This window comes from Bos indicus x Bos taurus, chromosome 2, assembly GCF_003369695.1.
Source record: "Bos indicus x Bos taurus breed Angus x Brahman F1 hybrid chromosome 2, Bos_hybrid_MaternalHap_v2.0, whole genome shotgun sequence".
Classification (NCBI taxonomy): Eukaryota; Metazoa; Chordata; class Mammalia; order Artiodactyla; family Bovidae; genus Bos; species Bos indicus x Bos taurus.
In genome coordinates this window covers 54,399,318-54,426,836 of record NC_040077.1, presented here as the reverse complement: position 1 = coordinate 54,426,836, position 27,519 = coordinate 54,399,318, and positions in this window count along the sequence as shown.

Here is a 27,519-nt window from a genome sequence, read left to right as displayed (position 1 = left end):
CATGTGGTACACATAAAGATCTTGTGTTCTGGTTTTTAAAAATCTGGAAAATATGACAAGTTACACTAGAATGAAGTGAATGGCATTACTATTTTGCACCACTGATTGACAGCCATTATTCATCAATTTTATTCAATCTCCCCAACTTCTGTGAAGTTCTTTAACAGAAGCATCACTGTGATGTGAGAAGAAGAGTAAGGCTATTATCTTAACAAAGCTTTTGTAGTTGCCATCAATGTACAAACCTTGAATTTTTATCTTCATTAACTTAGGGGCATGAAATGTAGGCTTTCTTTTCCTTCAAAGACTCTGACTTTATTTGAGATTCAGTACACATCCAATAATAATTAGAACATGATCATGACTCTTGAGTAATGCTTTTGAAGGGTTGCCATTAAAGAGGCTTTTTATTTCTGGTCCACACAGCACAACACAAAATGAGCTGATGCTGGCGGTAATTACCAAGTGAACTCAGTCACTGTAGAAAGTCGAACTGGGAAATTTACATTTGGATAATCTTTGTTATTTCTGTGACTGGCTGTCTAAGAATATAAATATTTAATTTTACCAAATTAATTGTATCGAAAATATTTCTTAACTTTTCAATGTAAACTTTTAAGGGTGTTTTGATAAAAAATCAAAATAATGGCTACTTCTAGGAGGGACACTGATTGACAGAGGGCATGAAAAAAACTTCTGGAGTGATGGTTGATTCTCTGTTTGCATGTAGGTTGTAGTTATACAACTGGGTGGCTCCTCAAATCAGGTACTTAAAATTAGAGTTCTTTATACATCTCATTTTGTTTATTTTCTACTACAAGTTAAACGAAACAGAAAAAAGTGGAATAGAAAAGAAGGAATCATTATATCAATTGTTATTTTTGAAATTCTACTATGTAAAGTAATATTCAGTTATAGAGATGTGGAGGAGTCATTGCCTTTTAAGAGTTCATAACCAACATTCAAATCTTTGGATGCCCACTAAGATTTTAAGCATATCAGAACTACATGGATTCACACATTTTAAATATTTGAAGGTTTAAAGTTTTATGGAAAAGTCTCATGTTGAATAGATACAGACTTTCAGTATGTCAGAAAAGCCTTGATTAGATTCACATATATGAATAATAACTTATCCTGCTGCTGCTGCTGCTGCTAAGTCGTTTCAGTCGTGTCCGGCTCTGTGCGACCCCATAGACGGCAGCCCACCAGGCTCCCCTGTCCCTGGGATTCTCCAGGCAAGAACACTGGAGTGGGTTGCCATTTCCTTCTCCAATGCATGAAAGTGAAAAGTGAAAGTGAAGTCGCTCAGTCGTGTCCGACTCTTGGCGACCCCATGGACGGCAGCCTACCAGGCTCCTCCATCCATGGGATTTTCCAGGCAAAAGTACTGGAGTGGGTTGCCATTGCCTTTTCCAATAACTTATCCTAGGATGTACAAAAACATAAAGTAATCTATGAGGTATAAGTAAAGTTTTAGCCATGTATTATTATTTTATGATATCTTTGTTAGAATCATTAATATCACACTTTAATTTAGATCTTTATAAAAGAGATGATAACTAACCACAAATTCCATTTTCATGGAACTTCAAACAGGATCTTCTCTTAAAGTAGGATTTTCTCTAACTTAAAACAGGATCATATACCTTCTGTCCATGGTTGTTTTCTATTGGGTAGAACATATTTAGTCAAAAACAAAGCAAAATGAAAAAATTCCTGTATCAAAGACACAACGAAGTCACTTTATATTATTTAGGTACAAATATCCTTTTTCCTTATTTGAAGCTTACTTCCACTTCTGTGACAAAGTATTTATTTCTTTTATTTTTCTATAGACTTTGTTTAACCTTGGCTGTATAACAGTGCTCAGTCTTTTCTGACTTTCCTTATTCATGCATGTATTGCTTTTACAGATCAGTTGTGAGCTCTGTGAAAGATATAATCACATCTCCATACTCTCAAAAGAGTGTAGTACAACACCTTAAATTCAATAACCAGTTGAAACTTATTTCTCTCAAAGCCAAGTGCTTGGAGTTAATCTTTAACACTTTAATCCCTGGTAACAGTATAATACAAACAGAACAGAAAAACAGTAGGGTTCTCTCGTGGTTATTCCTCTAGTTCTGTGGAAAGAGAACAGCTGTCATATAACTGAGTGGTAAGTACCAGTACTAACCTCTAGTCTACAGGCTCCTTTCTTCCCAGGACCTGACAAGGAAGGTAAGGTTGTTTATATATTTTGCTTTTCTGCCAATCCCTCAAAGTGGTTGTTCAAACCCTACCATTTCCTGCAAGCTACTTCTCATCCATCCTCACCAGAATCTCAGCAAATGACTATACTTCCTACATCTTAGGATCAAAGAGCCACTGGACTTGAGGGCTGCAATCTTTTCTTCTACAATAAATGTATTTCCATCCAAATTCAGCCTTAATCTTTCCACTTCTGTCTATGGAAAAAGACCCCTCCTTCTATAAAAGCTAATGCTTCCATCCTCTTTTGCTGAGACCTTCTTCCCAGTCATCTATTCATTTCAAAATCATTAATATCCTTTCTCCTCCATTCACATAGTATGTCCCATCCTAAAACTGCTCCTTGGTTAGGCCTCTCTATACAACTCACTACCTCCACTTCTACAAAAAGTAGTCTAAACCAGGGGCCTGCAAATTTTAAGTGTAGATAGTAAATATGTTAACCTTCGCAGGCTAGAGTTGCCACACCTTTTCAACTCAGCAGTTGTAGCATGATTGCTTTTCCGGTCCTCTCCTCTTGTTCTTCCCTGCCATCTAAACCCAACTAATTTAAATGTTATCTACCCTGACTATCACAATAACTTCCCTGATTCTTTTATTTCTCTGCTGAGGTGTTTCAGTGTTCAATATCTCCCCCTTCAGTTGTTACTTTTTAACATTGTTAGTAATGTTTTTGCAAATTGTAAATACTATATAAATCCGTGCTTAGAATTAGTGAATGGATTATCCTTGAGAATAAAATACCAACTCAACTCAGAGAGAAGGGGAAACACCCTGCTCTTATCTCTGCACATTTATTTCGTCTTCTCTCTAGATATCCTGGACTTCATGAAACTCTCCAAATGTGCTTTAAATTACTCCCATATGCTTTCTTACTTCTATGTACATTAACTGGGATGTTTTCCTTCCCAGGATGCCTTTGTCCAATCATCTTCATCTTTTAATTCTCTATGCAGGGATGTGGAAACATTTAGCTTTCTGTGTTAGAATGTTCCCTTAGGACCTGGACATCACTAATATCTTGTATTATACTGTTTCCAGGGCAGTGTACTGAATATATGAATTGAAAGACATAGAGCAATATTGATAAAAACCATGCTCTGTTGGTTAATGTTTAGCAATGGATGGACCCAGTCCTTTCAAAGTGGCAAGTCATTTGGAATTGCTAGTGACTGATTTGACTCCTCCCTCATTGTCTAACCCCACAATAATCAGTGACTTTCACTTTCATGGCCTCAAAAGGCATAGGACACTAAGTATTGGGGACATTCTTACCTGTAACTCTAAATTTCTTCCCTTCTTCACATGACTTGCTCCACCAATACTCCTATACTGAGAAATACTCAGGCAAAACAGCTGTCAAGTACTTCCAAGCACTTCTTCTCCATGCAATTCCATGCTGACAGTAAGGAGGATCTTTGGGTTTCTCTAGCTCATCCAGAATCTAGACCAAAAGGGAAATGTTAGTATTTCTTTCTACAGCTACTTCCAGTTTTAACTAGCAATGCTTTTAGGAGTCCCTTCCTGGAATGTAGCTTGAAGTCTAATATATAATTCAGAAACAACAACACATATCCCCAGTTCATATTCTAATACACCTTAAGTATCATCTTTAAGCCAATTTTACTCCTACAGGACTGACTCTCCTTAGCCTGGATCCATTTGTTATAATAGAAATCGTCACTTGAATTCCCAAGTCACCTATCCCAATGAATAGGACTAGACCCACATAGTTTATCAAACCAAAAATGTAGTGTCATCTTCAAATTCTTCCTCTTTTTTACCATTCAATTCATTCTGCCCAATCACCAAGTCCTTCCTGAGTTCTTAAATATACCTCAACTCCATCCACTGCTAAACCCCAATTCAAACAATTTCTCATCTGGATTATTGAAATTACCCAATAAGTGGTCTCTCCAGTGACAATTTTATATTTCTTCATGCTATATTCTTCACGCTATAGACAGAAGAACATCTGCAAAAAGCACATTGGCCAATGCTATTCTTCTTCAAAACACACACGTATTTTTATCTGGACCATTCTCATTTGGCCCTGCTTATTTTTTCAGAAACATTCCCTTATCTTTACTCAGCTTTCTGCTCCTATATTTGCATTCCCTTGGGACCAGGAAGTTAAAATACCACTTGTAGACTTCTAGGTGTCTCTTCCCTGACTGCTTCTTGGCAGGGTCCTTACATAAATTTGATATTTACTCTGCTTGGAATGGTCTTCCTTTTCTTCAACCCACTGCCTCTCCCAAAGAAAGGTAATGCCAAAGAATGCTCAAACTACTGCACAATTGCACTCTTCTCACAAACTAGCAAAGTAATGCTTAAAATTCCCCAAGCCAGGCTTCAACAGTTTGTGAACTGTGAACTTCCAGATGTTCAAGCTGGATTTAGAAAAGGCAGAGGAACAAGAAATCAAATTGCCAACATCTATTGGATCATTGGAAAAGCAAGAGAGTTCCAGAAAAACATCTATTTCTGCTTTATTGACTATGCCAAAGCCTTTGACTGTGTGGGTAACAACAAACTGTGGAAAATTCTGAAAGAGATGGGATTACCAGACCACCTGACCTGTCTCCTGAGAAATCTGTATGCAGGTCGAGAAGCAACCCTTAGAACTAGACATGGAACAACAGACTGGTTCCAAATAGGGAAAGGAGTGCATCGAAGCTATATTGTCACCTTGCTTATTTAACTTACATGCAGAGTACATCATGAGAAATGCTGGGCTGAATGAAGCACAAGCTGGAATCAAGATTGCCAAGAGAAATACCAATAAACTCAGATATGCAGATGACACTCCCCTTATGGCAGAAAGTGAAGAAAAATGAAAGAGCCTCTTGCTGAAAGTGAAAGGGGAGAGGGAAAACAGTTGGCTTAAAGCTCAACTTTCAGAAAACAAAGATCTTGACATCTGGTCCCATCACTTCATGGCAAGTAGATGGGAAAACAGTGAAAACAGTGACAGTTTATTCATTTATTTTTTAGGGGGGGGCCTCCAAAATTATTGCAGATGGTGACTGCAGCCATAAAATTAAAAGACGCTTGCTCCTTAGAAGAAAAGCCATGACCAACTTAGACAGCATATTAAAAAGCAGAAACATTACTTTGCCAATAATCCATCTAGTCAAAGCTATGGTTTTTCCAGTAGTCATGTATGGATATGAGTTTTGGGCAATAAAGAAAGCTGAGCGTTGAAGAATTGACGCTTTTGAACTGTGGTGTTGGAGAAGACTCTTGAGAGTCCCTTGGACTGCAAGAAGATCCAACCAGTCAATCCTGAAGGAAATCAGTCCTGAATATTCATTGGAAGGACTGATGCTGAAGCTGAAACTCCAGTACTTTGTCCACCTGATGTGGAGAACTGACTCATTTGAAAAGACCCTGATGCTGGGAAAGATTGAAGGCAGGAGGAGAAGGGGAGGACAGAGGATGAGATAGTTGGTTGGTATCACCGACTCAATGGACATGAGTTTGAGTACACTCCAGGAGTTGGTGATGAACAGGGAGACTTGGCATGCTGCAGTCCATGGGGTCACAAAGAGTCGGACACGATTGAGTGACTGAACTGAATTGAACCTCTCTCTCAAGGATCACATCCTGCTTTCTCATCTTATAAAATTTCCCTGAAATACCAGGTTTGTTTTGCACATCTCTTATATGTTCCTACACTCTTCTCTTTCTCTTGTTATCTGTATTGTAAACATCTGTTCATTGTCTGTCTGTCTTTAGGGACATTAAGTTCCATGATGAGGAATGCTGTTTTGTTCTTAATTATATATCCAGGGACAATTATACAGTAACTGATTAGCATAATATGAGATAAATGGAATAAATGAATGAATAATTACAGTTTTAATGATAAGAAATCAAAAAAAGAATATGTGAGATAATAGAACACCATTAAGTATTTCCAGAAGAAACCATCTTCAAACTACCTTTTCTACTAGCTGATAGAATAAAAGACCATATAGACTGAGTTAATAAACAGAAACTGTTTAGTGACTATTGAATTCCATATAGAATTTATAAATATATATCAAGCTTTTTGTGGATCAAAACTTATTATTTCACACAATGACCTTTTCATTTAAAAACATATTGTCTTGAGAACCATCTTCATTATTTTTCCTTTTTTTTTAAATTTTCTCAATAGTTGTTTGAATTTGTGTATGCACTGTTGAATAGAAGTATGTGAGCAGCCTAAAAATACAAACAAATTCTTCTAGAATCAAAAAGAATATGAAAAAGAAATGGAAAAGATTCACAAAGAAGTGGAGAATTCAGAATTGTGTAGTGCCATGACTCAATTAAAATGTTTATGTCAGAACCAAAAAATCTCATATTGATATATTTTTTCATTTTGCAGTATAATTATTTGAACATCCTCAGAGTTATAAAGCAGTGCAGGCTCTTCATTTGTTAAGTAATTATAGGTTAAGAATGACAAAGTAGAGATGTACTAATAAAAACTTATTTAAATACCAATGAAGTCAATTAAATGCTGCTTAGCTTTTTAAATTTTATTTAAAAAGTTAATCATAGTAACTTACTTTCAGGGTCTCTGAATTTTCTTTCTGTGAAAAAAATGTCCAAGTATAAAATGAAGATTATAGGTTCCCCTTGTTTGCTACACAGAAAGTTTTATATATAATGTACAAATACACACTCATATAAAAAGCCTTTACTCTTTAATTTCAAGGAATATGCTACTTACTTTTCTCCAACTTGGAAAATATTTATAACATAACTTCCTTTCTATAGTCTTGAAATATTTGAAAACAAGTATTCTATATTCCACTTTGCTTTTCTACTCAGGTCTTCCTTTTTGTTTTCAACTAATTTTCTCCTCATCCCTGAAAGCAACAGTGCTAAGCATGAGTGGATTATAAGTCAAGAGAATGCATATACATGGATAGAAAAGTGCTTATCATCTATATATTTACGATTAGCGGACTAAAAAGTTTACGAGTCATTGGTTAAACCTTAAAAGACAAGAAAGGAATTCATTGGCATAGAAAAGCTCTCAGATGATCCGTATTTTCTCACTATCTCATTTAATGCTTATGGCAATGATAATAGTAGAAGGGAAAAAACGTAGTCTAGGGTGACAGGATAATCAGTATGCTGTACCTCAGGAAGTCTGCTTCGGAGACTAACTTTCATAATGTTGAGGAAGGCGTACATAATTAGAATCATGCGAGCATCCAAACGGAGAAGGCAATGGGACCCCACGCCAGTACTTTTGCCTGGAAAATCCCGTGGACGGAGGAGCCTGGTGGGCTGCAGTCCATGGGGTCGCTAGAGTCGGACACGACTGAGTGACTTCACGTTCACTTTTCACTTTCATGCATTGAAGAAGGAAATGGCAACCCACTCCAGTGTTCTTGCTTGGAGAATCCCAGGGACGTGGAAGCCTGGTGGGCTGCCGTCTATGGGGTCGCACAGAGGCGGACACGATTGAAGCGACTTAGCAGCAGCAGCAGCAGAGCATCCAAAAATACCAAACCCATGACAATAGGCACACATTAAGTCTAACCAGATATCCAGAGAATTAGTAGACAGGAGAAAATAGTACTGATTTAGTTAGTTTAATCTATTATCCCTTAGAGAATTTTTTCCTTTATTGAAATGGTAAAATGAAGATTTAGATAATTATTTTCTAGAATCATAGATAAGTCATCATGTTCCATACACCTGTGGTACAGGAATGTACCATAGCATGGGAAGATCAGAGGAATGACTGATTAGAGAGGCTTCAGAGGGAACAAAAATGGCGCTCTGGCAAGCAAAGAGAAAGGCAATGAAACTGATGGTAAAGACAAAAATAAGAAAGCAAATAAAAAAATAATTCACATAATAGAAAAGAAATATTTGCATGCAATTAGGGGATAAGGGTTTTTCTTAGTAGCATGTAACTGATGATTCAGAATAACCTAAGAAACCAAGCACATGGCTGAGAGTGTGATAAAATTATACTCCATGGACACAAGCAACTTCTAGAAAGGTAATCCAGACAGTCAAATCTCTCACACGCCAAAGGGAATAAGTGAATACTATACTACTGATCTGATCTGATCTGATCTGATACTACGTATTTGCATGCAGGTGGCAATTTAAGCATAGATTTCCTGTTAATTAACGTTATACTTAGATTTTATTTTGGTCAAAGAAGGATTTGTCCATATTTTATGAAATGACATGCATACTGGAAAAGACTATTCTAGGGCAAAATACCCAGTTCTTTTCTGGGCAATATCTGTCTGTAATCACCCTTGTTGATCATAGAAGACAGTGTATTTCTCAAACAGAATGATCTGGAAAAAGTAGTTGGAAGAAGATTCCAAGAAATTTTAGTTTGCTATAGACAATCTAGTTGGTGATGGACAGGGAAGCCTGGTGTGCTGCAGCCCATGGGGTCGCAAAGAGTTTGGACACGACTCAGCAATTGAACTGAACTGATAGGCAATATATCATGACTTGAGGGAACCCATTAGATGAGTTCTCTGTTTATGTTTTACCTTCTGGGCAGGAGCCAGAGTTTATGCCACACTGACTCCATACCATGTAGGACATTTATTAGTCTCTAGTGGTTAAGTTGAATCCCTCACTTACCATACTTGAGTTGAAGCAGATACTGCGCACCCCTCTCCCTTGATAGAGTAGTTGATGGGGATTGCAACAGAGATTTCTCCAAAAATACCTTCTCACATTATCTCTTTCCCCTTTCACTTGAATTGCCTTGAAAGTGAAAGTGAAAGCATTAGTTGCTTAGCTGTGTCTGACTCTGCGACTCCATGGACTGTAGCCCACCAGGTCCTCTGTCCATGGGATTCTCCAGGCGAGAATGCTGGAGTGGGTAGGCATTTCCTTCTCCGGGTGATCTTCCTGACTCAGGGATCAAACCCAGGCTTCCCTCCCCCATTGCAGGTAGATTCTTTGCCCTCTGAGCCACCAGGGAAGGCCAGAGGGGTTCACCAACTATGGAACTAATTTTTTTTTCATTTCCTTGGTAAGCAACATTTCTTTTGAATTTAATGAGATTTCCATAAAAATTTGCAATTAAACAGTTTGGCTGTGTATAGAATTACCAGATTTAAAATAGTAATCATTGAGAATTAATATCCTTTGTATATTCTTGAGAATTAATAATTCTTGAGAAATTTGAAGCAATTGCTTTCTTTCTTTTTTATCAAATGTCCAGTCTTACCATTAGTCCCTTTACACATTCCAGGGCTAGTGGAATTATTCTTTTTTATTTACCTTTTATTTATCATCCTATAAGCTTATAAACTTACAACTCCATAGTTTTTTAAACTAAATATTTTGTTCCTTGGTATGTGTAATGTTTCTCTTTATTACTTTAAATTTTGGGAATTTAATTATGAAACTTTATCACTTTCTGCTTTACATTTGCTTTTCTTTTTGGAAAAACTACTAATTTAATGTTAAGACTTAAAGATCAATGCTCTAATTTTCTATTTTCCATTTTCTTGTCTTTTGTTTCAATTTCTAGATTATGTCTTCAAACTTATCTTCACATCTTTAAGCTTTAAAATTTTGGTTTTATTTGTTTTTTTTTTATTTCAAAATACTTTGGTTTCTGAATATCCTTCTTTTTTAAAAATGGATTCACATTGTTTTTCTTCACAAATATTTCTTTGACATTTTTGTCCTCTGCACTTTTTGTCTTCTAAATTTTTTTAATTAGTTCTGAGTATTGTTTTTCACATTAAAAACTTTTCTCAACTGTTAGGCCACTACTGGATATTCATTCATATTTGAGAGGGAGACACAAAATTTTATTTAGAAATCCCATCATTTGGGTGGAGTTTATATGTTAGTGTTTTCCCCTGTAGGATGACAGGATTTTTTGGTGAAAATTCAAATCTTAATATCTGAAATATCCAAAATTCTACCAGAGGGCCAGAATGGAATATGCCTGATTAATTATCTAGGAGCCAAGATGATAAAAAGTGCTGAGACTCTTACTACTCAGGAGTATAGATTTTTCATGTAATTTTCCTCCTTTTAGCATTCCTAAGGATATTATTCCTAAATATCCTTTGTATCTAATACCTCTAATTCTTGGGCATCTTCTGGTCACTTTCTTCAGAGAGTAATCCTCTCATGTCTTGTCTGACTGTGCCAGGTGGAAGAAGGGGTCTAGACCAGGAAGTAGATTAGGGATAATTTGTGTTCTCAAAACACAGCATGTATCTAGGAGAATGCATCTGTATTAGTTTTCCTGGGAGGTCATAAGAAAACATCACAAAGTGGGTAGCATAAGCAACATAAATTTATTTCCTCATAGTTGTGAAAGCTAGATGTCCAAGACTAAAGTGTCATTAGGTTGGTTTCTTCTGAGACATCACTCCTTGACTTGCAGATGACTATCTTCCCTCCCTGTGTCTTCACATGGTCTTTCCTTTGTGTGTGTCTGTGTCCTAATATTCTCTTTTTTTAATCATTTATATTTGATTAGGGCCAATCTTAATGGCATCATTTCACCTTAATCCCTTTTAAAGATCCCATCTCCAAACACATTCACCATCGGAGGAGTTGGGGGCTAGGACTTCAATCTGTGAATTTTGGGGAACAAAATTCAGCCCACAATATCATCTGTTGGAATTAAGGATGATCCAAAAACTGAAGTCAAGAGACTATTACCAGAATATGAATGATCTTTGGCAGCAGGACCAATACACAATAGGAAATAGGAAGGTCAATATAGTCAGGTTGGACAGAGTTGCAGAAAAAATATGATCCATGGGGACAGGTTGTTTATGAGTAATCTTATGTATGTTTAAGTCACGGCACTAAAATTCTTCAAACCCAAAAATTAACCAGAGAGATCTGATAGCCAAGGACCATAAACAAAAATGTGTTTTTCACTACCAACAGATGTGGATAAAGAATGCCCCAAAGTATTCACTTACAGATATATAAATAAGGATCACTATCTGTACTGAAGAACAAAGTTAGAGCAAAAGGACTTCATTTTGTCATGGAGGATTTGTATTAGAGCTGCTTACATTTTCACCAACAAAACTGAGTCTATAAGAGTTTTTTTTAGAGACTACAAAGTTTAGAAGGGCATGGAAGAATATAAGTTATCCTAAGTGGATGATGTTATAAAATACTAATTATATTAGGCTTGCATTGGTGGCTCTCTAAATAAATTTAGTTTAAGGGGTAACATATTGAATCTTCTTAACTGTACTACGCTACTGTAGCCCTAACTTTTGTTGGAATATTTTTTCTCTCTCTTGGCTTCTCTCCAATTGATGAATCATATCACTGTTTATCCCAGGAGAACAAATGTTCCATGTCTGTGGTAAGTCATAATCTATTTCTATAGCAGCATCAGCTCTATATGCCTTCCAGTCATTAAAATGATGCTTAGCCAATAAAGTCTAAAGTGTAATTCCATTATTCTATTTTTCTAAAATGAGGACTAACAATACAGAATACACACTTTTTATTTGCTACCATCTGCATTCTCTTACCTCATGTTAGGGGAAAAAAAGAAAGGCTTAGTGAAATGGACTAAAGAACCTAATAGCAGTGAGACACTTGTGTGAATTATCAGAGTTAACAAGTAAATGTAGTAAAAGCAGCCAAAATTCAGAGTCACAATTACTTATGAAAATATTGATTGTTTGGCTATGAATAAACCTGGAAAAATATACAAAGTGCTTTAGGAGACGTAGTTCTGGCCCTTCCATTAATCAGAAGATTGCCCAGGTCTAAATATTGACTGGTGATTTGCTTTCCTCTCTTGGAGGATCTCAGAGGAATGGCTCTATAAAGAAAGCAATCCAGATTCACAAAATCTGGAGCTTGGAGTAAACATTAAATAAGAAAACAGTCCTTACTGAGTATTAAAAATCAATCCTTGTGCTAAAAATGAAATATCTGTCTCCTATATTAGAAAAACAAGACATAGATTTAGCTTTTCACACATTTGCCATTCATTACACTTTTAAATGATATATATGCTCTGAAATCCTAGTCATGAAATTCAGATTTAGAATTTGAGTGAAATAAGTCAGAAAGAAAAACACCAATACAATATATTAACATATATATATGGAATTTAGAAAGATGGTAACGGTGACCCTATATGCAAAAGAGACACAGATGTAAAGAACAGTCTTTTGGACTGTGTGGAAGAAGGCGAGGGTGGGATGATTTGAGAGAATAGCATTGAAACATGTATATTATCATATGTGAAATAGATCGCCAGTCCAGGTTCGATACATGAGATAGAGCACTCAGAGCTGGTGCACTTGGATGATCCTGAGGGATGGGATGGGGAGGGAGGTGGAAGGGGGGTACAGGATGGGGAGCATATGTACACCCATGGCTGATTCATGTCAATGTATGGCAAAAACCACTACAATATTGTTTAGTAATTAGCCTCTGATGAAAATCAATCAATTAATTAAAAAAATTGGTACTTATCAATTCTGGTGATATTTTTCCATAAATATGTTTGTGCATGTTCCATAACTTTAAACTATATAAATACTTTTCTTAAGTATCCTCAAGTAATATTCCAAATGAATATATATTTGAAGGGTTTAAGCTCTTCTGGGCACAAAAAGATTTACATAATAAATTATAAACACTTACCAAAATATATATTAAGTGGAAAATCTACCTATTGGTAGATTTCAGTAGTGGAATATTCACACCTTTCATTCAAAACTTAAAGTGTTATTAAAAAGTTGCAATCCTTTTAACTTTTTTAATACATCTTTTTCTCAAGCACAATATCATTTTCTTTTCTTATTAAATATTCATTGACATTTGTGGAATAGGTTATACAACTTGCTGTGCATTGTCAATCAAACCTCTTAGCTACATATTATTGCTCTAAAGTGTTTATTGATATGAAACAAATTTTACTCTTATTTTGCTTATTTCACTCATATCTATTTTACAAAGAGATACTTTTTTATATAAAAGTGGATGAAAGTAAGATATTTTAAATAAGATATCTTAAATGAGAGTTTGAATTTAAAACTGTATCAGGCTATTAGAATAGCCTGAGGAAATTCATCTAGAAAGCACTTTTAAACTAGGAGCAAAAGGACAGGGAGGCACCCCATCTTATCCATTCTCACATGTAAGCAAAATTTTAAAATTTGTTTTCTTTTTTGGTTTGCTTTTTTTTATATGTATTTTTTTATTGAAGGATAATTGTTTTATAGAATTTTTCTGCATTCTATCAAACCTCAACATGAATCAGCAATATGTATACATGTATCCCTTCCCTTCTGAATCTCCCTCTCATCTCCGTCCCCATCCCACCCCACACCTCTAGGTAGATACAGAGCCCCTGTTTGAGTTTCCTGAGCCATACAGCAAATTCCCATTGGCTATCTCTTTTTCATAAGGTAATATAAGTTTCCATATTACTCTTTTCATACATCTCACCCTCTCCTCCCTGCTCCCCATGTCTGAGTCTATTCTCTATGTCTGTTTCTCCAATGCTGCCCTATAAATAAATTCTTCAGTACTATTTTTCTAGATTCTGTACATGTATGTTAGAATATGATATTCATCTTTCTCTTTCTAACTCACTTTGCTTTGTATAATAGGTTCTAGGTTCATCCACCTCACTGAAACTGACTTAAATGTGTTCCTTTTTATGGCTAAGTAATATTCCATTTTATATATGTACCACAGCTTCTTTATCCATTCATCTGTGGATGGACATCTAGGATGCTTGTAAATAGTGCTACAATGAACACTGGGATGAATGTGTCTTTTTCAACCCTGGTTTCCTCTCAGTATATAATTCCAGGAGTGGGATAGCTAGGTCATATGGTGGTATTATTCCTAGCTTTTTAAGGAATCTCCATACCATCTTCCATAGTGGCTGTATCAATTTACATTCCCACCAACAGTGCAAGAGCATTCCCTTTTCTCCACAACCTCTCCAGTGTTTATTGTTTGTAGAGTTTTTGATGAGGGCCATTCTGACCAGTGTGAGGTGATATCTCACTGTGGTTTTGATTTACATTTCTCTAATAAAGAGTGATGTTGAGGATCTTTTCATGTGTTTGTTAGCCATCTGTATGTCTTCTCTGGGGAAATGTCTGTTTAGGTCTTTCCCACTTTTTGATTGGGTTGTTTGTTTTTCTAGGATTGAGTTGTATGAGCTGCTTATGTATTTTGGAATTAATCCTTTGTCAGTTGTTTCATTTGCTGTTATTTTCTCCCATTCTGAGGGTTGTCTTTTCACCTTGCTTATACTTTCCTTTGCTGTGCAAAATCTTTTAAGTTTTATCAGGTTCCACTTGTTTACTTTTGTTTTTATTTCCATTACTCCATGAGGTGGGTCATAGAGGATCTTGCTTTGGTTTATGTCATCAAATGTTCTGCCTATGATTTCCTCTAAGAGATTTAGAGATTTGGATCTTACATTTAGGTCTTTAATCCATTTTGAGTTTATCTTTGTGTATGTTGTTAGGAAGTATTCTAATTATTGTTTTACATATAGCTGTCCAGTTTTCCCAGCACCATTTATTGAAGAGTCTGTCTTTGACCCATTGAATATTCTTGCCTCTTTTGTCAAAAATAAGGTATCCATAAGTGCATTGGGTTCATCTCTGGGCTTTCTATCTTGTTCTGTTGATCTATATTTCTGTTTTTGTGCCAGTACCATACTGTCTTGATGACTGTAGCTTTGTGGTATAATCTGAAGTCAGGGAGGTTGATTTCTTCAGTTCCATTCTTTCACAGGGCTGCTTGGGCTACTCGGAGTCTTTTGTGTTTCATATGAATTGTGAAATATTTTGCTCTAGTTCTGTGAAAAATGTTATTGGTAATTTGATAGGGGTCACATTGACTCCTAGATTGCATTTGGTAGTATAGTCATTTTCACAATATTTATTCTTACTACCCAGGAACATGAAATATTTTTCCATCTGTTTATGTCATTTTTGATTTCTTTCATCAGTGTCTATAATTTTCTGTGTACAGTTCTTTTGTCTCCTTAGTTAAGCTTCAGATCAGATCAGATCAGATCAGTCACTCAGTCGTGTCTGACTCTTTGTGACCCCATGAATCGCAGCACGCCAGGCCTCCCTGTCCATCACCAACTCCCGGAGTTCACTCAGACTCACGTCCATTGAGTCAGTGATGCCATCCAGCCATCTCATCCTCTGGCATCCCCTTCTCTTCTTGCCCCCAATCCCTCCCAGCATCAGAGTCTTTTCCAATGAGTCAACTCCTCGCATGAGGTGGCCAAAGTACTGGAGTTTCAGCTTTAGCATCATTCCTTCCAAAGAAATCCCAGGGCTGATCTCCTTCAGAATGGACTGGTTGGATCTCCTTGCAGTCCACGGGACTCTCAAGAGTCTTCTCCAACACCACAGTTCAAAAGCATCAATTCTTCAGCGCTCAGCCTTCACAGTCCAACTCTCACATCCATACATGACCACAGGAAAAAACATAGCCTTGACTAGATGGACCTTTGTTGGCAAAGTAATGTCTCTGATTTTGAATAGGCTATCTAGGTTGGTCATAACTTTCCTTCCAGGAGTAAGCATCTTTTAATTTCATGGCTGCAGTCACCATCTGTAGTGATTTTGGAGCCCAGAAAAATAGTCTGACACTGTTTCCACTGTTTCCCCGTATATTTCCCATGAAGTGATGGGACCAGATGCCATGATCTTCGTTTTCTGAATGTTGAGCTTTAAGCCAACTTTTTCACTCTCCACTTTCACTTTCATCAAGAGGCTTTTTAGTTTCTCTTCACTTTCTGCCATAAGGGTGGTGTCATCTGCATCATCTGCATATCTGAGGTGATTGATATTTCTCCCGGCAATCTTGATTCCAGCTCGTGTTTCTTCCAGTCCAGCATTTCTCATGATGCACTCTGCATATAAGTTAAATAAGCAGGGTGACAATATACAGCCTTGATGTTCTACTTTTCCTATTTGGAACCAGTCTGTTGTTCCATGTCCAGTTCTAACTGTTGCTTCCTGACCCGCATACACATTTCTCAAGAGGCAGATCAGGTGGTCTGGTATTCCCGTCTCTTTCAGAATTTTCCACAGTTTATTGTGATCCACATGGTCAAAGGCTTTGGCATAGTCAATAAAGCAGAAATAGATGTTTTTTTCTGGAACTCTCTTGCTTTTTCCATGATCCAGCGGATGTTGGCAATTTGATCTCTGGTTTCTCTGCCTTTTCTAAAACCAGCTTGAACATCAGGAAGTTCATGGTTCACATATTGCTGAAGCCTGGCTTGGAGAATTTTGAGCATTACTTTACTAGCGTGTGAGATGAGTGCAATTGTGCTGTAGTTTGAGCATACTTTGGCATTGCCTTTCTTTTGGATTGGAATGAAAACTGACCTTTTCAGTCCTGTGGCCACTGATGAGTTTTCCAAATTTGCTGGCATATTGAGTGCAGCACTTTCATAACATCATCTTTCAGGATTTGGAATAGCTCAACTGGAATTCCATCACCTCCACTAGCTTTGTTCATAGTGATGCTTTCTAAGGCCCACTTGACTTCACATTCCAGGATGTCTGGCTCTAGGTGAGTGATCACACCATCGTGGTTAAGTTTATTCCTAGATATTTAATTCTTTTTGTGCCAAAGGTGAATGGGATTGATTCCTTAATTTCTCTTCCTGATTTTTCATTGTTAGTATATAGAAATGCAAGTGATTTCTGTGTATTGATTTTGTATACTGCAACTTTGCTAAATTCACTGATTAGCTCTAGTAATTTTCTGATACTATCTTTAGGGTTTTCTATGTACAGTATCATGTCATGTGCAAACAGTGAGAGCTTAACGTCTTCTTTTCTGACCTGGATTCCTTTTATTTCTCTTTCTTCTCTGATTGCTGTAGCTAGGACTTCAAGAACTATGTTGAATAATTGTGGTGAAAATGGACATCCTTGTCTTGTTCCTGAACTCAGGGGGAATGCTGTCAGTTTTCATCATTGAGAATAATGTTTGCTGTAGGCTTATCATATATGGCCTCTACTATGTTGAGGTAGGTTCCTTCTATGCCATTTTTGAAGAGTTTTAATCATAAATGAATGCTGAATTTTGTCAAAGGCTCTTTCTGCATCTACTGAGATTATCATATGGTTTTTATCTTTCAATTTGTTAATATGGTATATCACATTGATTGATTTGCATATATTGAAGAATTCTTGTATCCCTGGAATAAATCCAATTTGATCATGGTGTATGAGCTTTTGGATGTGTTGCTGAATTTTGTTTGCTAAAATTTTGTTGAGGATTTTTTCATCTATGTTCATCAGTGATATAGGCCTGTGGTTTTCTTTTTTGTGTGTTATCTTTGTCTGGTTTTGGTATCAGTGTGATGGTGGTCTTGTAGAATGAGTTTGGAAGTGTTGCTTCCTCTGCAATTTTTTAGAAGGATAGGCATTAGCTTTTCTCTAAATGTTTGATAGAATTCTCCTGTGAAACCATCTTGTCCTGGGCTTTGGTTTTTGAGAGATTTTTTATCACAGATTCAATTTCATTGCTTGTAATTGGGTTGTTCATAATTTCTATTTCTTCCTCGCTGCCTTGGAAGATTGAATGTTTCTAAGAACCTGTTCATTTCTTCCAGGTTATCCATTTTATTGCAATATAGTTGCTCATAATAATCTCTTTTAATCCTTTATATTTCTGCATGTATGTTATAACTGCTCCTTTTTCATTCCTAATTTTGTTGATTTGATTCTTCTCTCTTTTTTTCTTGATGAGTCTGGCTAAAGGTTTGTCAATTTTATTTATCTTCTCAAAGAACCAGATTTTAGTTTTTATTAATCTTTACTATTGTTTCTTTCATTTCTTTTTCATTTATTTCTGCTTGGATCTTTATGATTTCTTTCTTTCTACTAATTTTGGGATTTTTTTTTGTTCTTTTTCCAGTTGCTTTAAGTGTGAAGTTAGGTTGTCTATTTGATTTTTTTCTTGTTTCTTGAGGTAGGATTGTACTGCTATAAACTTCCCTCTTAGGACTGCTTTTGCTGCTTCCCACAGGTTTTGAGTTGTGTTTTCATTGTCATTTGTTTCTAGAAATTTTTTGATTTTCCTTTTGATTTCTTTAGTAACCTGTTGGTTATTCAGAAACATGCTGTTTAATCTCCATTTGTTTGTGTTTCTTAGAGTTTTGTTTTTGTTTTTTTTCTTCTTGTAATTGATGTCTAGTCTCATACTGTCATGGTTAGAGAAGAAGCTTGATACAACTCCAATTTTCTGTAATTTATTAAGGTTTGATTTGTGACACAGGATGTGGTCTATCCTGGAGAATGTTCCACGTGCACTTGAGAAGAAGGTGTGTTCTTTTGCATTTGGATGGAATGTCCTGAGGATAACAATGAGATCCATCTCATCTAATGTATTATTTAAGACTTGTGTTTCCTTATTAATTTTCCATTTTGATGATCTGTCTGTTGGTGTGAGTGTGGTGTAAAGTCTCCTACTATTATTACATTACCGACAAATTCTCCTTTCATGTCTGCTAGTGTTTGTCTTATGTATTGAGATGTTCCTATGTTGGGTGCACAGATATTTGCAATTGTTATGTCTTCTTCTTGGACTGATCCCTTGATCATTATGGAATGTTCTTCCTTATCTCTTGTTCTGCTTTAAATTCTGTTTTGTCTGATATGAGGATTGCTACTCCAGCTTTCTTTTGCTTCCTGTTTGCATGGAATATATTTTCCATCCTCTCACTTTCAGTCTATATGTGTCTTGAAGTCTGAAGTGGGTTTCTTGTAGATAGCATATATATGGGTCTTGTTTTTGTATCCATTCAGCCAGTCTGGAGCATTTAATCCATTTACATTTAAAGTAATTATTGATATATATGTTCCCATTGTCATTTTCTTTATTTTGGGGGGTTGATTTTGTAAATCCTTTTTCTTCTGGTTTTTTTTTTTTTTTTTTTTTTTACTATATAAGTCCCATTAACATTTGTTGTAAAGCTGATTTGGTGGTACAGAATTTTCTTAACTTTTGCTTATCTGAAAAGCTTTTTATTTTTTCATCAATTTTGAATGAGATCCTTGCCTAGTATAGTAATCTTGATTGTATACTTTCCCCTTTCAATACTTTAAATATATCCTGCCATTCCCTTCTGGTCTGCAGAGTTTCTGCTGAAAGAGCATCTGTTAAGTGTATGGGGTTTCCCTTGTATGTTACTTGTTGCTTCTCACTTGCTGCTTTTAATATTCTTTCCAGTGGTTGGTGTAAGCTCTGTATAGGGTGAGATTTGTGCTGATTTTTTGTTTGTTTGTTTTTCATCTGATGGGCAAGGCCAAGTAATGTGGTAATCCTGTCTGCTGAAGATTGGGTTTATATTTTTATTTTGTTTGTTGTTTAGATGAGGTGTCCTGCACACTGTGCTATTGATGGTTGGGTGATGCTGGGTCTTGGTCTTATATTCCAGTGGCTTCCTTTTTGGGAGTTCTCACTATTTGATACCCTCTAGGGTTAGTTATCTGGTAGTGTAGGGTCTTGGAGTCAGTGTTCCCACTCCAAAGGTTCAGGGCTTGATCTCTGGTCGGGAACAAAGATTCCACAAGTGGTTTGTTATGGCATTAAGTGAGATTAAAACAAATATCCAAAAATGAGAAACCAAAGATGAATCCCAGACAAATGGCAATTATAAAATCAGCAAATAACAATGAAAATAATGAAATATACACATATACATGCACACCCATGAGCAAAGTCAAAACAGTCCAACAAAAATAAAGTACAATAGATAGACTCAGTGAACAAAGGAAATAAAAAATTATATTTTCCAGTTAAGAACAAAACTAACTAAAGTATTAACTGGAAAACAAAACTAAAGCAAGATGCCAAGTGAGGGATAAAGCAATGAAAACAAAACTAATGAATATGTTGAGAGGAAAGGAAAGAAAGTAAAGAAAGAAAGAATAGATATGCAAAGATAGAGGTAGATGAAGAAATACATTAAAGATTAACTTCAAGGGTAAAAGAACAGTAGGAAAGGCAATCAAAGGAATAAATGTAGAAAAAATGCAATAGGTTTTAAAAAATTAAAAGTTAAAATAATAAAAAAGAGAAAAAAAGAACAGAAGAGGAAAGAAAAGAAAAAAAAAAAAAAAAAAAACAGGAAAACTTCACAGAACTGCAAAAGCCCAATGTAGATGTAGATGTATATAATAAAAATTAAAAATGTGACTGAATATACACATATACATATGTGTGCATGCTAAGTTGCTTCAATCATATCTGACTCTTTGTGATCCATGGGCTGTAGCCTGTCAGGCTCCTCTGTCCATGGGATTCTCCAGGCAAGAGTACTGGAGTGGGTTGCTATTTCCTTCTCCATATACATACACACTCATAAGGAAAATCAAAACAGTCCAACAAAAATAAAGTACAACAGAATGACCCAGCAAACAAAGGGAAGCAAAAATTATGTCAACCAGAACAAAACTAATTAAAGCACAAACTGGAAAAGGAAACTAAAGCCAGGTGAGGAATAAAGCAATGAAAATAAACCTAACAAATATGTTGATACAAAAGAAAGAAAAGAAAGAAAAAATAGATATGCAACATTACACAGAGGTAGATAAAGAAGATTTATATATATTAAAGATTAACTGCAACAGGAAAAGAACAGTAGGAAAAGAAAACATACAGAAAAATAATAATTGGTTTAAAAAATTAAAAATAAAAAAAGAGACAAGAAAAAAAAATAAAAAAATTAAAAGCTCCCCATAACTGCAAAAACCCAACATATAGGCAGAGGTTTATAACAACGATAAAAAGTGTGACTGAGGAAAAAAAGAAAAACGAAAAAAGCTCAAAAGCTTAATTAGATTTCATAGTGCCAATAATATCAACAGCTACAACACAGCAAGTTGGGGTAGGGGAGGAAAAACAAATCCAAAAGAATCTACAGTCGAAACATAAGAATAATGAAAGTTTTTCTTGAGTCACTGCTGTCAGAGTCCTTTCCTTCTCTAGGAGTCACAGTCCACTTCACCTCCCTAGGATGCCCTCCAACACTGTGCTGATCTCTGGACTTGCTACGTGGGCAGCTCAGGTTCTAATATAGTTCTGCTGTGCTCTGTGTTCTTGCCTCCAGTGCCCACAGCTATCAGAACTAGTGTGTTTTCTTTTGTGGGAGCTCTCAATGAACTTTATATATTCCATAGACACAGAGTCTGCCTAGCTGATTGTGTGGATTTAATCTGCAGCTTGTACAGCTGGTGGGGTTTTGTGTCTTCTGCCTTAGTCACACTACCCCTGGGTTTCAATTGTGGTTTTATTTACACCTTTTCTTGTGGGTCATCCACTGGGGTTTGCTCCTGAGGCTGCCCTGGAGGACTTGGGTTTGCCCCTGTGAGGCTCAGTGTGGAGTTGGTGTAGCTGCTTGGCTCACAGGGGTTCTGGCAGCATCAGGTACTCAGGGGAGTTGGCGGCTAGGGCAGCAGGAAATACAGTGCTCTAGAAGGGTATGGCAGCCAGTATTGGCCAACACGCTCCAGTATTCTTGCCTGGAGAACTCCCCTCCCCAACAGAGAAGCCTGGCAGGCACAAGTTTACAGGGTCACAAAGATTTGGACACTACCAAAGTGACCCTGTGTGCATAGGTGCAAGACTTTTTAAGCCTGTGGCACCTCTGCCCCAGTGAGAGTTGAGCATGAAGGTGGCACAGCTGCTTGGCTTGTGGGGACCCTCGTGGCACTAAGTATGCAGGAACATGGACTACCTCTGCTGCAGGAGTTATGGCCCTATCAGAGTCTTTTTTCGAGCCTCCTGTAGCCACCGATCAGAAGGCCTCTTTGGCCAGTCTTTCTTTGGAGTTCCTCCCATTCAGGCACTTAGAGGGCTTCCTTGACTGGGATCCTTCTCTGTTGTTTGGCACATCAGGTACATAGAGGGGCCTCCTGGCTGGGGCGCTACTCTGTAGATTGGCGAATCAGGCGCTTAAAGGGGCACTCTGGATGGGGGTCCTATTCTGTAGTTCAGTGTGTCAGGCGTTTGATGGTTCAGCCTCTCTATTGTTCAGCTGCCAAAGCTTGCATGTCGGGGGAGAGAGGCTATGGTGATGGCTCTACCTGCTACGTGTGACTCAGTAGTATCGCCGTATTCCCATGGCTGCCCGGCTTTTCTCCACAGGGATTTCCCACCACGATCTCCTCCCTCACATCCCCTCGATCTGTCTCTCCACAGTCAACAGCAGCCCTCGCCCTGGGGTTGCTTCACAATCCCTAAACTCCAGCTCCCAGCAACTGCACCATCTGGGGTATGTATGGCTGTGGCAAGGACTGTCTGATTCTCATTCCATTTAGGCTGCCACAGGTCAGCTTTTTCATTCTCAGCCTTAAATGTTTCTTCTCTGACTCAGTTGCCCCAATGTGGGGATACGACCCTGCTTCAGTTCCCCCACCATTGAGGGCAGGTCCAGTCATACTAACACTCCTGTTTCTCCCCCTAGTACCTTTGTCCTACCAAGTTTTGCATGGTTCTATATATTATTTTCTGCTGGTCAATACTCCTGTCCACTCTCAGCTGGTGTTTTGCACACGATTCTGTGTCTGAGGTTGTATTCCTGATATATCCATGGAGAGAGATGTACTCCATGTCCACCTACTCCTCCAACATCTTGTTCTCTAAAATTTGTTTTCTTTAGTCTTTATGTTATTACTCTTTTTTTATGACATCATTTTGGCAGTTATAAAACAATAATTCAAACATTTAGCAAGCAGACAGCTCACTAAAATTATTGAAGTCTAGGCTCAGCCCCACACATATAGAATTGAAATCCCGAGTGTGTAGGGAAGGGGGAAATGGAGAAGCAGGACACTTCTTTATCTTTAATTAGGCAATGCTGAAACATTCCATAGTTTGAGCACCATTTTTACACATTTTTTACCTGTTTTTCTTTACCAAACTTGATATCCAGGGGTCAACCTAGGATCCTTGATTACTCACTATCTTCTAGAATGCAGTCACTTTGAGTCCTGTACAAATATATTTACTCCTTGTACTTCACTCCTTAAATTTAACATTATAACTTTCTTCCAATAAACAATTATCTAATTCTCTAAACTCATAAACTAGAAGATCTTCCCAGCTCTGGCTAACTTCCCAGTGTCTTAAAAGAATAATTTTATGCCCGTGGAATAATCTAATGTGATGATTAATTGTTGGACAGTTCAGACAAGAAGTCATAGGAGAGATGTTTTATTTTAAGCTACCAAGTAATACATTTTAGGTCTTTCAGAACAGAATAGTCTATTTCAAGTTCTACAACATAAGCCAATATTTATTCTTCCTATTCTAGCTCAATCTTATTTCAGACAACCTTGACTCTGTCTTAAGTTTAGAAAACCACCCTTAAAATAAAATAGGAATTTTAAAGTAGGAATTTATAGAATTTAGTAGGTTTTATAAGATAATCAAGTTTATAAAATGAGGACAATTATTCACCTACCTTTTGAAAATTTAGGGATTAAAATGAGCTAAATTTAGTGTCTAGACATGGTCACATTTTATGCAATAACCAGGTTCTTTACTAAAAACATTCTCAGATATTTTTTATATGTTACTGTGCTTTGTGCTTCAGTGGGGTACAGGACATGCATCATTTTCTAAATAATTCTCAGCAGATTGCAGATTTTTCCCTACTTATTTGGAGAAACACATTCTGGAAAATCCCTACATGAATCTTCTGTCTTGCATAGAAAATACATTCTCCACATAGTCCAGAAAAATCACTCTATAAAATAAAAACTAAAGTAATCAACTTAAGGTGAAGGGAAACACAGTGTGCTTATGTCTGTTGTCTGGGTTACAGTCATCAGTGGAAATTCCAAACTTTAACTGTTACAGTATAAATTGGGTAGTCAAATAGCATTTAGACAATGTTGGTTTAAAGACTATGACTTGTCAATATTTATTGCCCACTGCATTTCAGTATTAACTCTTCTGTGAAACTGAAAGTAACTTGTTACCACATCACCCTCAGGAAAATACCCGAAGGTAGTTCAAATTACTTTGTGCCAATCCTCATTTAACAGTAATCTGAAGGTTACCAATTTATCAGGATTGCTATGTTGTGAATACTAGTTCATTTAATCAAACTTTTGATCCCTTAGAATATATTTTCCTGCCTTCTTGAAGTTAGGGATGGTCATATGATTTATCTTGGCAAATGATATGTGAACAGCCTTATATGTAACTTCTGGACCAGAACTTCAAGAAATAATGCATGGGTTGCAGTGTTCTTTCCTCCTGACATAGACTAGCAACCTTAAACGTAGTGCAGGCTCTGCAGGTCTGTTTCCCTGAATACGAATGAAAAATACACCTCTACTGGTTCAATCACTGAAATTTTTAGCTTACTTTTTACTACAGACTAATCTGACTGATTCTTTTTGATATTGGAAAAATGGTATTTCTAAAGGTTGCTAAAATGTTCATTGTCCTAAGATTGCATTTTCGTCTACCCACAAAGTGAAATATTAAGTCATTTCTGAACATCAAGCTAAGAACTAGATTATGAAATCAGTTAAAATTTTTTGCAATTTATAGAAATCTGAGTAGCCAAACATCAATCTCTCCTCTTTAAATATTATCTTAATTAGGTAATGTATTCCATTTTTTAGAATAATTTACCTATAGCCATTTAAAATTATACATTCATTTAATAGATATTACTTTTCAAGAATTTTGTTCTTGAGGCCCTTTCCACTCTTAAAAATTACTGAGCACATCAAAGAGCTTTATATGTGAGTTACTGTTGCAAATAAGACTATCCAAAATGAAAACAGAGCATTAATTAATATTTTATTTGGAGATAACTGTAAATTCACATGTAAGAAACAATACAGAGAGACCTGCGTACCCTTTCTATAGTGGTAACAACTTGCAAAACTATAGTACAATATTACACCTAAGATACAGATATTAATGGTCAAGATATAGAACATTTCCATTAGCATAAGGATCCTTCGTTACCCTTTTATGGCTCCAACTACTTCCCACCCACTGCCACTGCCTCCTTAAACCCTGGAAATCATTAACTTGTTCTCTTCATGTAACTGTGACACCTCAAAGATGTTATATAAATGCAGTTATACAGTATGCAGTCTTTGATAATTGGATTTCTTCACTCCACATAAGATTTCATTCAGGTTGTGGTATGTATCAAGAGTTCATTTTTTTTGTTTGAGGGGCAGCTGTTATTGCTGAGTTATATGAATGTGCCAGAGTTTATTTCACTATTCATCCACTGAAGGACATCTTCTTTTTCCAGTGTTTTTTTTTTCTTTTTTGACTCCTCAGACTTAGTAATTTTCATTGCTCTATCTTCAGATTTACTGATTCTTTCTTCTGCCAGCTCAAATATCCTTTTGAGTCCTTTTAGTGTGCTTTTCATTGCAGTTATTTTATTTTTCAACTCACTAATTTTCTTTCAGTTTCTTTTTTAGGTTTTTTCTCTTTATTTATATATCCATTTCATTCATACATTGTTTTCTTGGCTTTATCAACATCTTTATTTCTTTAAGCATTCAAGACAGCTTTTTAAGGTCCTTGCCTAGATATTCTATTGGGTCTTTTTCAGGGGCAATTTCTGTTGATTTTATCCCTTTCCATCAAATGGGCCATTTTTCCTTTCTGTGTAGGTCTTACAATTTTTTCAGCTGAAAACAGAACATTGGAATCTAATAGTGTAGCAATTCTGGAAATCAGATTCTCTTCCTCCACTATGGTTAGATGCTTTCTGTTTTCGTTAGTTTTTTTTATTTTTTGGTTGTTATAGCTACATCTGTATGGAAAAACATGCTGAAATGCAAACGGAAAATCTTCTCAGGTAATTCTCTAATTCCTCTGTATATGCATTTGCTTTTGATGTCTTAGTTTTTAATATCTAGCTCCACAAGTAGAATAAGAAAAATGAAGAGGAGAGAAAGTGTTCCAGCTCTTCGGTTCAGTCCAGCTCTTAAATCCTCTGAAAGTCAATTCAACTAGAGGAAGTGGGGCTTGTAACCACTGGGTATAAAATGTAGCAATAATGCAGTAAGGTATAACAATGATGGCCACATTTTGTCTGCATCTCCATTATGAGAAGCAGAATTCAGTAATCAGAAAACAGATTCCCAGTATTTGGAGGACAGAATCTTTTTGGTTCATCCTGGCTCTCTAAAGTTATGTGCAAACTGCTCCTGGAATGTACACACAGCTGAAATGTGTGCCATGGGACTGTTGAGAGCGGTTGGGTAGTTGCTCCTGTGCTGAGATCTGAAATTGGATGAAATTAACTACTGTTTAACATCCAATCCTTTCTTGGAAAGTAGCAGACCTTCAATAGACTTCAGAGTTCCAAAGCAGTTATGTCCAGATAGATTCTACCAGTGCAAATGTTGTCTAGATGGAAGACAGATTACTGGTACTTTCTACTGTGCCCTCTTCCCAGAATCCTCTTCCCTGTTGCACTTATTTTTAAGTTCATTTTTATTTCAATTAGACCAAGCCCTTTCGTAACATTTGTGAATAACCTATTTACAACATGTTCTATAAAAAATTGGTTACAATTTATTTATTCACATATTGTTACCCAGGAAAACTGTTACCTTCTTCATTGTTATGACCTTAGCTAATCTGTCTTTATAATACCAGCATCTGTCATGAGGTAGGTGCCAGACAAAAGGATGTTTATCTGAATTTAATGGAAATGAAGAGACAATGTATATCATTTACTGCATGACCAACTCCTAGCATTCTAAAATCATAATCTTAAGAAAAAATACCTGTGAACTGATGAGCAAAATGATTTTATGTAGAAAAAAGGACAAATTCTTTAGACTAATTAATTTGGCCAGTCTAATTGATCTGCTTTATCTAAATAGCTTAAGTGCACTTTCAATTTCCTGAATCATTCTTTGAGCTCAACTCTCATTCTCCATCATTTAGACTATCTTTTCAATGCACTTATGCAGATTAGTAAATGAATTCTCTATAGGGAAAAGAAAGATGAAGGTAAATTACACCAAAATCAAATAAATAAAGTGATGCACAAAAAAGCTGCAAAAATTTAAGGCAAAGGTGCAGAGTTGTCCTAACACTTCTCAGTCTGTTCAGAAACATGGACTAATAAACAGATAATCCAACTATCAGAAACAATGAGAATCTATTCCTGGAGTCACACCAAATGTGCCACATTTGAGGCATCCACCCAAGTATACAGGTACATACAATTCTTTATTCTGGTGCTACTGC